At 48.6% G+C, this 17231-nt stretch overlaps 1 long non-coding RNA gene across 1 annotated transcript; it reads right to left on the reverse strand.

Annotated features, from left to right (window-relative positions):
* Nucleotides 1-4491: 4491 nt before the first annotated feature.
* Nucleotides 4492-17112, reverse strand: LOC746953 (uncharacterized). Its single transcript, XR_008539668.2, has 4 exons — nucleotides 16953-17112; nucleotides 14890-15011; nucleotides 12983-13139; nucleotides 4492-5745 (listed from the first exon to the last, which is right to left on the reverse strand). It is a non-coding gene; the product is annotated as an uncharacterized LOC746953 (long non-coding RNA).
* Nucleotides 17113-17231: the final 119 nt, after the last annotated feature.

Genomic DNA, 17231 nt, shown 5'->3' on the forward strand with positions numbered 1-17231 from the left:
ATGAGACCACCCACACTATGGGGAATGTTATGAACGGAACACTTGTGTCCCCCCCCAAATCACATTAAAGCCCTAACCCTCAGGGTGATGGTATTTGGAGATGGGGCCTTTGGGAGCAACAAGGGCATATGGGAGCCCTCATTATGGGATTAGTGGCGTTGTAAGAAGAGACACAAGAGATCTCTCTCTGCACCACGTGAGGAAGACACAGTGAGAAGGCAGCCATCTGCAAGCCAGCAAGAGGCTCCTCACCAGAAGGTAAACTGCCTAGCACCTTGACCTTGGACCTTCCAGCCCCCAGAACTGTGAGAAATGTTTCTGTTGTTTAACCAGCATGTGTATGGTATTTTATTATAGTAGGCTGAGCAGACCGAGACAGAGAGCAATTGACTTCACTCAAGTCTACTGATTTAAATGCGAATTTCTTTTTTATTTTGTTTTTGTAGAGACAGGGTCTTGCAGTGTTGCCCAGGTTGTTCAAAACCCGGGCCTCAAGTAATCCTCCCACCTTGGCCTCCCAAAATGCTGGGATTACAGGCATGAACCACCAGATCCCACCTAAATGCTAATTTCATCCAAAAACACCCTCACAGAAACACCCAGAATAATGTTTGTCCAAATATCTGGGCACTTGGCCCAGTCAATTTGACACATATTAACCATCACAGTATCCTAAAAAGGCACGGAAACTGACAGAACCAGGCATCTCTGGAATTGGGAGTGAAAGGAGGTCCAAAATAATGAGAACTGGGTGAAAGCAGTTTGAGATGCAGCTAGATCCTGAGATCCCCTCACCCACTCCACACTTATTAGCAACTGCCCCTCCCTTGTCTCCAAGAAGAGGCATTAGTACCTACAGATGGTAAAATAAAGGTCTGTGGACTGAGGAAACCAGGCATAGTTGAGGATGTGAGTACTGTACCAAAAATAAGGGTTTAAGTGACTACTGCTATTGAATGTTAGATGCTGAGTCCAGCTCTATTCTCCCACTGGGCTCCCTGAGCATTACCAGGAGATTGGAACATTTAAAGAGGCTTCTCTGGGGAATCAAAGCGGCCTGAAACACCTAAATAAAGTGATCCTGGAGGTATCCCAACATAGGGCCTCCCCAGGGCACATGATAGTGACAAGCACAATTCGTAAGCCCTACCCAACTTCCCATTGGTCTTTAGTCCCTCTCTTATAATGATAAGACAAGCAAATATATCCAGATATTTGATATTGTTCCACGGACCTCTGAGGCTTGCCGTATTTTTCTTCAGTCCTTTTTTTCTCTGTTTTTCAGACTGGATCATTTTTCTTGATCTGTCTTTAAGTTGCCTATCTTTGTCTTCTGCCTTCTCTATAAGAAGTAAAGTCCATATTAAATACTTTTTGTTTCAGTTATTATACTTTTCAGTTCTAGAATTTCTTTTTTTTTTTTCTTTTTTATTGATCATTCTTGGGTGTTTCTCGCAGAGGGGGATTTGGCAGGGTCACAGGACAATAGTGGAGGGAAGGTCAGCAGATAAACAAGTGAACAAAGTTCTCTGGTTTTCCTAGGCAGAGGACCCTGCGGCCTTCCGCAGTGTTTGTGTCCCTGGGTACTTGAGATTAAGGAGTGGTGATGACTCTTAACGAACATGCTGCCTTCAAGCATCTGTTTAACAAAGCACATCTTGCACCGGCCTTAATCCATTCAACCCTGAGTGGATACAGCACATGTTTCAGAGAGCACAGGGTTGGGGGTAAGGTCACAGATCAACAGGATCCCAAGGCAGAAGAATTTTTCTTAGTACAGAACAAAATGAAAAGTCTCCCATGTCTACCTCTTTCTACACAGACACAGCAACCATCCGATTTCTCAATCTTTTCCCCACCTTTCCCCCCTTTCTATTCCACAAAACCGCCATTGTCTTCATGGCCCGTTCTCAATGAGCTGTTGAGTACACCTCCCAGATGGGGTGGTGGCCGGGCAGAGGAGCTCCTCGCTTCCCAGTAGGGGCGGCCGGGCAGAAGCGCCCCTCACCTCCCGGATGGGGCGGCTGGCCGGGCGGGGGGCTGACCCCCCCCACCTCCCTCCCGGACGGGGCGGCTGGCCGGGCGGGGGGCTGACCCCCCACCTCCCTCCCGGACAGGGCGGCTGGCCGGGCAGAGGGGCTCCTCACTTCCCAGTAGGGGCGGCCGGGCAGAGGCGCCCCTCACTTCCCCGACGGGGCGGCTGGCTGGGCGGGGGGCTGATCCCCCCACCTCCCTCCCAGACGGGGCGGCTGGCCGGGGGGGGGGCTGACCCCCCCACCTCCCTCCCGGACGGGGCGGCTGGCCGGGCGGGGGGCTGACCCCCCCACCTCCCTCCCGGACGGGGCGGCTGGCCGGGCGGGGGGCTGACCCCCCCACCTCCCTCCCGGATGGGGTGGCTGGCTGGGCAGAGGGGCTCCTCACTTCCCAGAAGGGGCGGCCGGGCAGAGGCGCCCCTCACCTCCCGGATGGGGCGGCTGGCCAGGCGGGGGGCTAACCCCCCCACCTCCCTCCCGGATGGGGCGGCTGGCCGGGCCGGGGGCTGACCCCCCCACCTCCCTCCCAGACAGAGCGGCTGGCCGGGCAGAGGGGCTCCTCACTTCCCGGTAGGGGTGGCCGGGCAGAGGCGCCCCTCACCTCCCGGACAGGGCGGCTGGCTGGGCGGGGGGCTGATCCCCCCACCTCCCTCCCAGACGGGGCGGCTGGCCGGGGGGGGGGCTGACCCCCCCACCTCCCTCCCGGACGGGGCGGCTGGCCGGGCGGGGGCTGACCCCCCCACCTCCCTCCCGGACGGGGCGGCTGGCCGGGCGGGGGGCTGACCCCCCCACCTCCCTCCCGGATGGGGTGGCTGGCTGGGCAGAGGGGCTCCTCACTTCCCAGAAGGGGCGGCCGGGCAGAGGCGCCCCTCACCTCCCGGATGGGGCGGCTGGCCAGGCGGGGGGCTAACCCCCCCACCTCCCTCCCGGACGGGACGGCTGGCCGGGCCGGGGGCTGACCCCCCCACCTCCCTCCCAGACAGAGCGGCTGGCCGGGCAGAGGGGCTCCTCACTTCCCAGTAGGGGCGGCCGGGCAGAGGCGCCCCCCCCACCTCCTGGACAGGGCGGCTGGCCGGGCAGGGGGCTGATCCCCCCACCTCCCTCCCGGACGGGGCGGCTGGCCAGGCGGGGGGTTGATCCCCCCACCTCCCTCCCGGACGGGGCGGCTGGCCGGGCGGGGGGCTGACCCCCCCACCTCCCTCCCGGACGAGGCGGCTGGCCGGGAGGGGGGCTGACCCCCCCACCTCCCTCCCGGACGAGGCGGCTGGCCGGGCAGAGGGGCTCCTCACTTCCCGGTAGGGGCGGCCGGGCAGAGGCGCCCCTCACCTCCCGGACGGGGCGGCTGGCCGGGCGGGGGGCTGACCCCCCCACCTCCCTCCCAGACGAGGAGGGAGGACGCTCCTCACTTCTCAGACGGGGTGGCTGCCGGGCGGAGGGGCTCCTCACTTCTCAGACGGGGCGGTTGCCAGGCAGAGGGTCTCCTCACTTCTCAGACAGGGCGGCCGGGCAGAGACACTCCTCACATCCCGGACGGGGCGGCAGGGCAGAGGTGCTCCCCACATCTCAGATGATGGGCGGCCGGGCAGAGACGCTCCTCACTTCCCAGATGTGATGGCGGCCGGGAAGAGGCGCTCCTCACTTCCTAGATGGGATGGCGGCCAGGCAGAGACGCTCCTCACTTCCCAGATGTGATGGCGGCCGGGAAGAGGCGCTCCTCACTTCCTAGATGGGATGGCGGCCGGGCAGAGACGCTCCTCACTTTCCAGACTGGGCAGCCAGGCAGAGGGGCTCCTCACATCCCAGACGATGGGCAGTCAGGCGGAGACGCTCCTCACTTCCCAGACGGGGTGGCTGCCAGGCAGAGGCTGCAATCTCGGCACTTAGGGAGGCCAAGGCAGGCGGCTGGGAGGTGGTTGTAGCGAGCCGAGATCACGCCACTGCACTCCAGCCTGGGCGCCATTGAGCACTGAGTTAACGAGACTCCGTCTGCAATCCCGGCACCTCGGGAGGCCGAGGCTGGCGGATCACTCGCGGTTAGGAGCTGGAGACCAGCCCAGCCGACACATCGAAACCCCGTCTCCACCAAAAAAATACGAAAACCAGTCAGGCGTGGCGGCGCACGCCTGCAATCACAGGCACTCGGCAGGCTGAGGCAGGAGAATCGGGCAGGGAGGTTGCAGTGAGCTGAGATGGCAGCAGTACCGTCCAGCTTCGGCTCGGCATCAGAGGGAGACCGTAGAAAGAGGGGAGAGGGGAGAGGGGAGAGGGGAGAGGGGGGAGGGGGGAGGGGAGAGGGGAGAGGGGAGAGGGGAGAGGGGAGAGGGGAGAGGGAGCTCTATCTACCACACAGTCCTCCAGTTCTAGAATTTCTAGATGGTACTTTGCTATAATTGACATTTATCTGCTTGGCGGTTTTCTTTTTTTTCTTTCTTTTCTTTTCTTTTCTTTTTTTTTTTTTGAGAAAGAGTCTTGTCGTGTCACCTGTGCTGGAGTGCAGTGGTGCAATACCGGCTCACTGCAACCTCCACCTCCCAGGTTGAAGAGATTCTCCTGCCTCAGCCTCAGTAGCTGGGATTACAGGTATGCGCCACCATGCCCGGCTAATTTTTGTATTTTTAGTAGAGAGGAGGTTTCACCATGTTGGCCAGGCTGTTCTCAAACTCCTGACCTCAGGTGATCCACCCACCTCAGCCTCCCAAAGTGCTGGGATTAGCGGCTTGAGCCACCGCACCTGGCCTAATTATTTAAACATATTTTCCTTTAATTCTTTAAACACATTTTCCTTTAGAATTTTGAACATATAATAATTTCCTTAAAGTCTTTGCTAAGTCCAGCATCTGGACCACCTTGTGGTCAGCTTCTATTGATTGTTGTTTTTGCTATGGGTCATATTTTTCTGTTTCCTTGTATGTTCAGGAATTGTAGATTGTGTCAAGGACACTGGATGATACATTGTAGAGGCTCTGGATTCTGTTATCTGCCTGACCTCTATTATCTGCTTTGCTCTCAACTGGGTAGCAGCCTCTCTCTGGTAACCCTCAGGTAGTCTTCCCTACACATGTACAGCCCAGTTTTCAGCTAAGAACTCATGAGAAAGCCGTGGTGTGGATCTCTGCCTCCCACATAAGCAGCTCCATTCTCTCCAGGGCCACGACTTATGGACTGCAGCGGTTTCGGCAGCCCTTCACTCTGATCTCTTCTCAACACAGCAGGGCATCCCTACTCTGCCAGAATTCCAGCTTGCTATGCTGCAATTGGAAAGCTGTCGCCAGCAGAGAGACAGAGAAATTGTGGGAAACATCTCATCAGTGATCTTGGGGATTACTGTCATGCACTGCCTGTTGTCTATTGTTTGAAAATGGTTGCTCATAGCTTTTGGGCAGTTTCATGGTTGTTTAAGGCAGAAAGGCTAATCTGATAATAAGAATTCCATTATAGGCTGGGCCTGATGGCTCACGTCTGTAATCCCAGCACTTCGGGAGGCTGAGGCAGGAGGATTGCTTGAGACCAGGAGCTCAGGACCAGCCTGCGCAACATGGTGAAAGCCCGTCTCTACAAAAAATACAAAAATTAGCTGGGCGTGGTGGTACATGCCTGTGGTCCCAGCTACTTGGGAGGCTGAAGTGGAAGGATCACTTGAACCCAGGAGGTCAAGGCTGCAGTAAGTCGAGATGGCGCCACTGAACTCCAGCCTGGGCAACAGAGTGAGATGCTGTCTCAAAAAGAAAAAAAAAAGAAAAAAAATTGTATTACAGTTGGAATCCTTACCTGATATGTTTTTCTTTTCTTTCTTTCTCTCTTTTCCCTTTTTGAGACAGGGTCTTGCTCTGTGGCCCAGATTAGAGTGCAGTGGCATGAGCTTGGCTCACCACAGCCTTGACCTCCTGGGCTCAAGCAATCCTCCCACCTCAGCCTCCGGAGTAGCTGGGACTAACAGGTGCACACCACCATGCCTGGCTAATTTTTTATTTTTTGTAGAGACAGGGTTTCCCTACATTTCCCCGGCTGGTCTTGAACTCCTGGGCTCAAGTGATCTGCCTGCCTTGGGCTCCCAAAGTGCCAAGATTACAGCCATGAGCCACTGCGCCGGCCTTGTTTTTATTTTCTTCTAGTATCCTCCCTTCCCCCCGCCTTCAGCCATTTAAGCAATCTATGTGTCTATTGGCTCAGATGAGAGATGAAATGGTAACAAAAGTTTCTGAAAGAAACTAAACCTATTCTTAATAATAGGTAATAATAGGTAAAGTTCTTTAGGGAGACCAGATTAAAAGCCCCTTAAGCAGTGGGAGACAGAAGTGAGGCACTGATATGAGAGAGCAGTGACAAGGTGGCTCCAAGAAAGAAAGGCCTGAGGCCCTGATTCCTGGGCTGCATGCCAGGGAACAGCAGGACCCCAGAGATGGCACTGCATATAGGGTGTTTTGGTTGGCAACGCCACAGGCACTCTAAGATGTCCATGCCCTTGTTTGACACTGAAGCAACAGAAAGATTCCCATGGCCCCCAGGCTGTAAATAGAAGTGGAGGGAGGATGCCCCAGATTTGAAGAAGGCATAGGCACAAGAACAGGCCACTTCTGTGTGACCTATGAGGAAAGATGATTATAAGGAACAACTGCCCTCCAACTCACACCTTGGCACAAGGTAAGACCCTAGAACTCACGCACCATCCAGCAGGAAGGAAAGAAAACTCCAAATTTTGGGCCAGGCATGGTGGCTTACGCCTGTCATCCCAACCCTTTGGGAGGCTGAGGCGGGAGGACAGCTTCAGGCCAGGAATTTGAGACCTGCCTGGGCAACACAGTGAGACCTCTACAAACAAACAAACCTCACATATCTAAGATTAATTTGCTGTTATCTAGCAGACTGGGAACTCAAAACACACGTGAAGTCATTACGTTAAAATAGTTTGTTGCACACCTGATTTGGCAGACTGAGATTATGTTATTATAATAATAAAGGTCACCATTTAGAAGGACTTTACTGAGTTACATCCACTGTCTCATTTAATCTCATCTCATTTAATGGGAGTCTATTCCCTCATACTCCCTGTGATGATTCCTGTAACATGGTAGATATGCATGCCTGAGGAAAAATTAATTTTTCATAGCTGGGTGCAGTGGCTCACATCTATAAACCCAGCACTTTGGGAGGCCAAGGCAGGAGGATCGCTTGAGGCCAGGAGTTCAAGACCAGCCCTGGCAACATAGCGAGAACCTGTCTCTGGAAAAACAATTTTTTTAAATTAGGGGGACATGGTGGCATGTGCTTGTACTCCCAGCTAAACAAGAGGCTGAGGCAGGAGGATCACTTGAGCCTAGGAGTTCAAGACTACTGTGAGCCATGATTGTACCACTGCACTCCAGCCTGGGCGACAGAATGAGACCCTGTCTCCAAAAGTAATAACAGCAATAATAATGTATATTTACTCTATACCAGGCATTATACCAAGGGCCTTACGTCACTTAATCTTCATACTAAACTTATGAGACATGTATTACTATTTCTATTTTACAAATGTAGAAACCAAAATTCAGAATTGTAAAGTGAGTGTGGTATTTAGATTCAAATCTGGTGGAAGCTTTATTTTATGTTACTTGCAATCTGTGAAGAAAAAACTAGATCCAAGATTCTAACAGGAATTTATATAATATGATTACAAAATGAGTTTATTTATAATTTAAATAAACAAAATTCCCTTTTATTTTCTACAACAAACATGCTAAGATTATGTGAGTAATCTCCTCGGCTAAATATTGTATTCTAGGGAGACATTAAACAAGAACTTCGTAGTTAACATTGTTCTTTCTGTTTTATCTTTCTGTACTTACAGACATTTTCTTTCTTTTTTTTGAGACAAGAGTCTCGCTCTGTCACCCAGGCTGGAGTGAGGTGGTGCGATCTCCGCTCACTGCAAACTCCACCTCCTGGGTTCAAGCGATTCTTCTGCCTCAGCCTCCTGAGTAGCTGGGAATATAGGCATGCGCCACCTCACCTGACTAATTCTTGTATTTTTATTAGAGATGGGGTTTCACTATGTTTCCCAGGCTGGTCTCGAACTCCTGACCTCAAGTGATCCACCTGCCTCAGCCTCCCAAAGTGCTGGGATTACAGGTGTGAGCCACTGTGCCCTGCCGACTAATACTTTTTTATTGTATGCCAAATACTGTGTATAAAATAACCTTAAAGGTCAAAGTTAATAATATTTTTCTCTGAATGGTTGACTCTATTTTCTGTTGGCCCATGTACCTCAAAAGAATGATAATTCTATCCAATCAGAAATTGAGCTGATTTTGGAAGAGTTACGGCTTTACTTAGATGTGGTCCACCTCTGTTTTTAATTATCTTGAGAGAGTGAGACCTGTCATGTATTTTTTGCAGGCCCCTCCCTTCAGAGGGACTCCACATTCCAAACTAAGAGACTGCAGATCTTACTCTGCCTTTCCAGCCTAGGTCTCGAGCTTAGCAGCTCTTGGCCCCCAGTCTACCCCAGCACTCAGCAAATATCCCATGGGAAAAAAAGCCTCTTATCTAGGCTCCTTTAGACTCTAATCTGTTAACAATAGCCTGAGAGGCCATCAAAAGTTCAGTGTAAACCACACTCAATCTTCAGCTTTGACAAATGCACCCAGGGAGAAAAATGACCAGCAATCCCAGCTCACCTAGCAATGGGCTCTTCTTTCTCTGATCCCACTGCTCTCTGATGTTCTTATGTCTTTAAAAATAGGACTTGGGCCAGGCGCAGTGGCTCACACCTGAATCCCAGAACTTTGGGAGGCCAAGGCAGTTCAAGACCAGCCTGGCCAACATGGTGAAACCCCATCTCTACTAAAAATACAAAATTTAGCTGGGCATGGTGGCACACACCTGTAGTCCCAGCTAGTCGGGAGGGTGAGGTGGGAGAGTCACTTGAACTCAGGAGGCAGAGGTTGCAGTGAGCTGAGATGGCGCCACTGCACTCCAGCCTAGGTGACAAGAGTGAGACTGTCTATAAATATATACACATGTGTGTGTGATTTGTATAATTTATCCTTTTTTTGTATGTGTGCGTTTTTGTTTTTCTGGTTGTTGTAGCAGGAGTGACAACCTACTGATACCTACTACATCCTACTTGGAAGCAGAAGTTCCTTGTAAATAACAACGTATATTCTCAGAAGAGCGTTGTTCTTACCACTGAATATCTCAGACTGCTTCTAACATATTCTTAGAAAACATAACAAAAGGCAGACTATGTATAACTTTAAGTTTAATTGAGATCTTTCTCCACCTACCTGGTCTCTTAACAGTGTTCTTTGTTTACTTTGCTCCTGAGTGGTTAGGAGTGTAAATATCTTACTAGCACAGTACATTGAAAATTCAATGTATTTGCTATAATAGGATTTGTTCTTCCTAAGGGCTTTATAAAATAAACCTCGAGTTTTTTGTATTTTTAAAAGTCTGAGCTGGGCACGGTGGCTCACACTTGTAATCCCAGCACTTGGGGAGGCTGAGTCAGGAGGATTGCTTGAGGCCAGGAGTTCAAGACCAACCTGGACAACAGCAGGACTGTCTCTACAAAAAATAAAAATAAAATGTCTGTATTTAATATTATTGATAGGTAACATTCTCACATGTTCAAATGTCAAAAAATATGAAAGGGTATACAGTGAAGTATTTCTTTTTTTTGAGACAGAGTCTCACTGTCACCCAGGGTGGAGTGCAATGACACCATCTTGGCTCACTGCAACCTCTGCCTCCTGGGTTCAAGCAACTCTCCCACCTCAGCCTTGGACTAGAGGCGCATGCCACCATGCCCAGCTAAATTTTGTATTTTTAGTAGAGACGGGGTTTTGTCATGTTGGCCAGACTGCTCTCGAACTCCTGGCCTCAAGTGATCCGCCGGCCTCGGCCTCCCAAAATGTTGGGATTACAGGTGTGAGCCATCACGCCTGGCCACAGTGAAGTATTTCTATGACTCGTTCCTCCATCTACCCAGTTCCCACTCCCAACAGGTATTCATGATTATTAGCTTCTTATTTATTAGAAAAGTTTAAATGAATATGCTAGCTGACACATATCCGAATCATTTCCCCCCGTTCTCTAAATAAACATAGCATCCTATGGCTACTGTTTTGCAGTTTGCCTTTTTTTTAAAAGTATAAACGGGAATTAATTGGCTTATATGACTGCAAAGTCCAGGACGTGGCTGCCAGTACAGCAGGATCCAGGGCCTCAGACAATTAATTCCACCAAAACCCAGCTTCTCTCCTTCTCTTGCCTGCACTCTCCTCTCCGGTGGCTGCATCCTCAGGCAGGCTCCCCTCCTAGTCCCACATCCAGGATGACATCTTAACAGTTTGATAACTCCAACAGAAAGGGCACACCTATTACCACATTCCCGGTAGATTCTAGCCAAAGTCCTGTGGAGGGCTCTCATTGGCCCAGCTGGAGTCATCAGGCCAAGCCAGTAGGATATACTGATTGGCCAGGCTGAAGTGGCAGGGCCACCCCTGGTGTTCCAGGCTTGAGAAGTCAGTCCCACATTGGCATGAGTTTCCTGGCTGAATTGAGAAAAGTGGCTCTCCAAAGCCGTGCCAGGGTGCTGTGAGTGGATGATTTTCCCCAGGCAAAGATTACAGATGTCTACTGCAAAAGGCAGTGTTTTTGATGTCTTTTTTTTTGGCTCTTTCATGCCAGGAAGCTGCTATTATGCCAAATGCATCTGTGGCTCAGGCCATACAGGACCAAACGAAAAGCCAAAGTTGTTTACATCTTTCCTATGATCTTGTTTTTGTGGGCGCCCAAAAAATTATATTACAAACCCTCCAACTAGTCCCAAGTCCATACCTCTAACTACCCCCTTTTTCTAACACAAAGCCAGTATTTCCCCTGCCCTAAATTAACCCAAGGCTAGGTACTACAGAACCCCTAGAGATACCGCTAATCTCCAAAACCCACCAGAATTATTCAGGCCAGCCAGTCCCAAACTTTCCCTGCACTGCCTTGCCTTTCCTGCTGAAACGCTAATAAAGGTTCTGGTTTAAGCTTTCCCTTCACTCCCTTCTGCCTCCTGACCAAACCTGGTGCTTCTCCTCCATGTGGCCCTGCATGGCGTGGTGTGTCCCTCCTCTCAGGAAATGTGGATAAATCATTCCTTCAAAGCCACTAGTCTCTCTGTCATCAGTCAGTCGCTTCTATAAATTAAAATCCTACAGGTACAACTGAGAGAGGGGCTGCTGCGACTGAGTTTTCAGTCCTGGAAAACCACACTTTTTTTTTCTGTCTCTGCAAGGCTTTGGCAGTCTCTCCTCTCCACCCCCTTATTAATGCTGGCCTCTGTTTCACAGGTACCGCTCTACACGAGCAGGTGCAAATTATCACTGATGGGGGAAACATGAAACAAAGTCAGATGCCTCCAGGGACACGTGAGAGGCCACATTTGTTTCAGCCTATTGTTCTCTTGAGGGAATGTGGGCCCTGTGATGATGCTAGATCTTTCTTTTCTTTCGTACCTTCCTCTCTTCTTCCCTCTCTCCTTCCTTCCCTCCTTCTCTCCTTCCCTCCCACCCTCCCTCCCTTTCTTCTTTCCTCTTTTTTAAGAAAAACTGAAAATCTATTTCTGTTTTGATTGGAGCTTTTGTGTGTGTGTAAAATATGTTGTGTGTGTTTTTTTTCCCACAGCAACTGCTTTTTTTGTGTGTGGTAAAATACGTATGAAATAAACTGCCATTTTAACCTTTTTATGAGTAGAACTCAATGGCATTAATTGCATTCAAAATGCTGTACAGCCATTGCCACTATTTCTAAACTTTATCATCCCCCCAAATGGAAACTATGAACCCAGTAAGCAATAATTCCTCATTCTTCCCTCCTTCCTACTCTCAGTTCCTGAAATCTCTAATCTACTTTCTGTCTCTATGAATTTGCCTATTCAAAATCTTTCATATAAATGGAGTCAGATCGTATTTGTTTTTTTGTGTCGGCATATTTGACTCAGAATGTTGTAGCATGTGTCAGAGCTTCACTCCTTTTCATGGCCGAATGATACTCCACTGTATGGATATACTACTTTTTTTTTTTTTTTGAGATGGAGCCTCGCTCTGTCGCCCAGGCTGGAGTGCAGTGGCACGATCTTGGCTCACTACAACCTCCACCTGCCAGGTTCAAGCAATTCTCCTGCCTCAGCCTCCAGAGTAGCTGGGGTTACAGGAACACGCCACCATGCCCGGCTAACTTTTTTGTATTTTTAGTAGAGACAGGGTTTCACTATGTTGGCCAGGCTGGTCTGGAACTCCTGACTTCAAGTGATCCACCCACCTCAGCCTCCCAAACTGCTGGGATTACAGGTGTGGGCCACCGTGCCCAGCTTATTAGATATATCACATTTTGTTTATTCATTCATCTGTTAATGAACATGTGGGTGAAATATGTCAATTTTTACTTGTTGCAAAAACAAAACACACCTTTTTTTTTTTTTTTTTTTTGAGACGGAGTCTCGCTCTGTGCCCCAGGCTGGAGTGCAGTGGCGCGATCTCAGCTCACTGCAAGCTCCACCTCCCAGGTTCATGCCATTCTCCTGCCTCAGCCTCCCGAGTAGCTGGGACTACAGGCCTGTGCCATGACACCTGGCTAATTTTTGTATTTTTAGTAGAGACGGCGTTTCACCATGTTAGCCATGATGGTCTCAATCTCCTGACCTCGTGATCTGCCTGCCTCGGCCTCCCAAAGTGCTGGGATTACAGGCATGAGCCACCACGCCTGGCCAAAACACATCATTGTTAAATAACTCCTCAGGCTACCCTTCTCTATGGGAAAATGCAGAGTAAATCAAGCAGATTTTTAATAGCAAAATGGCCAAGGAAAAAGCAGGATAGAGACAACGCAAAGATACAAACAATCTACCAAATTAATAAAGCCACTAATGTTACTTAGGCTCAAACAGTATCCCCCAAAGTGAGAGGCTGGATACTCACAACTCGATAAAGGGTGACATTCAACTGATATTGTTGCTGTCTCACATGGCCTTAATCATCTTATTGCTTTTGTCTTCACTGTTCTTCAATTTTGTGCCCTTCTCTAGTGCCAGCCATTGTGGTAGGCCCTGAAGAGCACCCTCATGGAGAGCATATTCTGTAGAGGAAGACAGGCACACTAATAGTATCAACACAACCAATACAAATGCTGACTGATGTTATGGGAAAACCTAGGAGGGATACACAGGCAGATTTGGAGGATTAGGTAAGGCTTTCCAACTTCCCAACTTCTCCAACAACTTGCAGAGAAGTTGTCCTGAGACCTGAGAGATGAATGAGAGGTATGATTTGGAGGCAAAGGCCAGGAAACTGGAAAGACTATAAAACACCTTGAGGAAATGACAGGAAAATGGGGATGAGGGACAGATGACATATGAGAGGAAGCAGGGACTCAATCGGAGTTTGGTATTCACCTTGAAGGCAAATGGGAGCTGCTGGAAGGATTCTGTGTGTGTTTTTTTTTTTTTTTTGAGACAGATTCTCACTGCTGCCCAGGGTGGAGTGCAGTGGTGTGATCTCAGCTCACTGCAACCTTTACCTCCCACCTGGAAGGTAGATGTTAGCGTAGGGTGGTGAAAGGCTTGTGCACTCATCTTAATCTTAAATATATACCTTGGCCAGGCAAGGTGGCTCACGGCTGTAATCCCAGCACTTTTGGAGGCTGAGGCTGGCAGATTGCCTAAGGCCAGGAGTTTGAGACCAGCCTGGGCAACATGGCAAAACCCCATTTCTACTAAAAATACAAAAATTAGCCAGGCGTGGTGGCATGTGCCTGTGGTCCCAGCTACTCAGGAGGCTGAGGTGGGTGAATTACTTGAGCCTGGGAGGTGGAGGTTGCACTGAGCCAAGATGGCACCACTGCATTCCAGTCTGGGCAACAGAGCCAGACCCTGTCTCAAAAAATAAAAATAAATTTTAAAAAATTGAAAAAATACATATCTCAATGATTGTATGTATATAATGATTTTATATATAAATGATTTATATATTACTTTATATATATTAAATGTCTATATAAGATAGATATGTAATTTCCAGCACTCCATAAGATTTCCTTGGGGAGCTTCCTCATCTACCTCTGCCTCCAGGGGTAACCTGGTATGCACTATATACTCTTTTTTTTTTTTGAGATGGAGTCTTGCTCTGTTGCCCAGGCTGGAGTGCAGTGGCGTGATCTCGGCTCACTGCAAGCTCCGCCTCCCAGGTTCACACCATTCTCCTGCCTCAGCCTCCTGAGTAGCTGGGACTACAGGCGTCCGCCACCATGCCTGACTGATTTTTTTGTATTTTTTAGTAGAGACAGGGTTTCACCGTGTTAGCCAGGATGGTCTCAAATCTCCTGACCTCGTGATCCAGCCTCCTGAGTAGCTGGGACTACAGGCGTCTGCCACCATGCCTGACTGATTTTTTTGTATTTTTTAGTAGAGACAGGGTTTCACCGTGTTAGCCAGGATGGTCTCAAATCTCCTGACCTCGTGATCCACCCACCTCGGCCTCCCAAAGTGCTGGGATTACAGGCGTGAGCCACTGCGCCCGGCCCTATATACTCTTTTATCTACCTCTTTTTGTGCTCAGCATAGTGTCTGAGCTTCATCTATATTGTATGTACCAGTAGTTCATTCTCCTATTACTTTGTAATACAGAAAAAAACTGAAAAAAGCTTTGAAACAGTCTAAAACAGATTACTGGGGCCGGGCATGGTGGCTCAAGCCTGTAATCCCAGTACTTTGGGAGGCCAAGGCGGGCAGATCACCTGAGGTCAGAAGTTCATGACCAGCCTGGACAACATGGTGAAACCCTATCTCTACTAAAAATACAGTAAATTAGCCAGGCGTGGTGGCACGTACCTGTAGTCCCAGCTGCTCGGGAAGCTGGGGCAGGAGAATCGCTTGAACCTGGGAAGTGGAGGTTGCAGTGAGCGGAGATCACACCACTGTACTCCAGTCTGGGTGACAGAGCAAGACTCCATCTAAAGACAAACAACAAAAAAATGATTACTGGGTGTCATTGAAAAACAAGGTGCCCAGCTGTCCAGCTTACTTTTCTAGGATGTCTGATTCTATGAAGACTCTAAACCTTTCACTGTCTTTGAGCTACAGAACAACTATACAAACTATAGACGCTTCTTGTCTATAGAAATGCAAATTGTGGCCGGGCACGGTGGCTCACGCCTGTAATCCTAGCACTTTGGGAGGCCAAGACGGGCGGATCACCTGAGGTCAGGAGTTCGAGACCAGCCTGGCCAACATGGTGAAACCCTGTCTCTACTAAAATACAAAAAGCTAGCTGGGCATGATGGCGGGTGCCTGTAATCCCAGCTACTCGGGAGGCTGAGACAGGAGACTCTATTGAACCTGGGAGATGGTGGTTGCGGTGAGCCGAGCTCGCGCCACTGCACTCCAGCCTGGGCGGCTGAGTGAGACTCCGTCTCAAAAAAAAAAAAAAAAAAAAAGAAATGCAAATTGTTTTCAGTAGAATGCAATTGATTACTAAGCTGTGGATTTCATCAGTTCTGCCAGTTTTTGTATATATTTGTAGTTATTTCATTATTCTTCATTTGACTATGTGTGTGGTACTTTGAATTTTCCATTGAAGCAGTTGTAATCTTTCTGGATATCTCATTCATTAATGAGTTAAATAAAATCTCTAACATTTATTTTATATCTGTATTATATTTGATATTAAAATTATTCTTCAACAGTAGTATACAGTTATATGAATAAGCTGCAATTTATCTATTCATCTATTGGTGGACATCTGGGTTTTTTCCCTTTGGCTATTATGAATAAAGCTGCTATGAGTCTTTTGGTGAATAAAGGCATTCATTTTTTGGGGTAAATATCTAGAAATGGGATTTCTGGGGTATAGGGTAGGGGTAAATTTAATTTCAGTAGAGACTGATGTTTCCAAAGTGGTTGTACCATTTTACACTCCCATCAACACTGTATGAAAGTCCCATTTCTGCATCTTTGCAACTAAGGGAATTGTCAGTCTTTTCATTTCAGCTATTCTATGGAGTGTTTAATAGTATCATATTTTGGTTTCAATTTACCATAGAAGATTTTCAGGAGGGAGGTAACTTGAACAGATTTTTACATTTTAGAAAACTCTTTCTGCGTATTATGTGGAGAATGATTATTTGTATACCAAAGTTCATAGCAGCATTATTCACAATAGCCAAAAGGTGGGAATAACCAAGCATCCATTTATATGGATGAATGGATAAACAAAATGTAGTATACATGCATAATGGAATATTATTTAGCCTCAAGAAGGAAGAAATTCTGATACATGCTACAACATAGATGCTCCTTGAAGACATTATGCTAAGTGAAATAAGCCAATCAGAAAAGAGCAATTATTGTATAATTCAATTTATATGCGGTACCTAGCATTTACAGACAGAAAGTGCAATATCGGCTATAAGGGGTTGTGAGAAACGGGTAACGGGGAGTTACTGTGTAACAGGCAGATTTTCTATTTGGGATAATGAAAAAGTTCTGGAGATGGATAGTGGTGATGGTTTCACAACAATGTGAATGTACTTAATGCCAGTGAACTGTACACTTAAAAATGGTGAATTTTATGTTAGATAGATTTTATCACACACACAAAGAGGAGGGAGGGCGGGAGGGAAGGAGAGAGGGAAGGAAGTAGAGAGGGGAGAAGAGAGGAAGAAAGGAAAGAAAGTAAGATCTGGCAGCACAGGGCCCACATTCCGGCGTGTCAGCAATAGGCTGAAACAGAAGCATGGTTTCTCACGTGTCCATGGAGGCATCTGAGTGTGTGCCCACTTTCCCGGTTCAATGACAATTTGCACCTGCTCGTGTAGAGGGGTACGGGTGAAACAGAGACCAGTATTATTAAGGGGATGGAGAGGAGAGACCGCCAAAACATCGCAGAGACACACCGTCGGAGCCAAGAGAATGGGGTGCAGACGCCTGGCTTGGCCTGTGGGAACTGGCAAGTCTCAGCTCTCAAACGCCCGGGCTTTTCAACCCGCCACAGCCGGGTTCCAGCTGCCTACTTCCTTTAAAGCCTTCACCGACTCTAAAACACCAAAAACAAAGACCCAACTAGCGCCGGAAGCCCGAGAGGTAACCGTAGTCATCTGACCCTCCCGTCCGGACTCTGATTGGGCTTTGGAGATACGCGTCCCTCCCGGCGCTGTACGGCGACCCCGCCCCAG

The sequence above is a fragment of the Pan troglodytes genome, chromosome 16 (genome assembly GCF_028858775.2).
Source record: "Pan troglodytes isolate AG18354 chromosome 16, NHGRI_mPanTro3-v2.0_pri, whole genome shotgun sequence".
NCBI lineage: Eukaryota > Metazoa > Chordata > Mammalia > Primates > Hominidae > Pan > Pan troglodytes.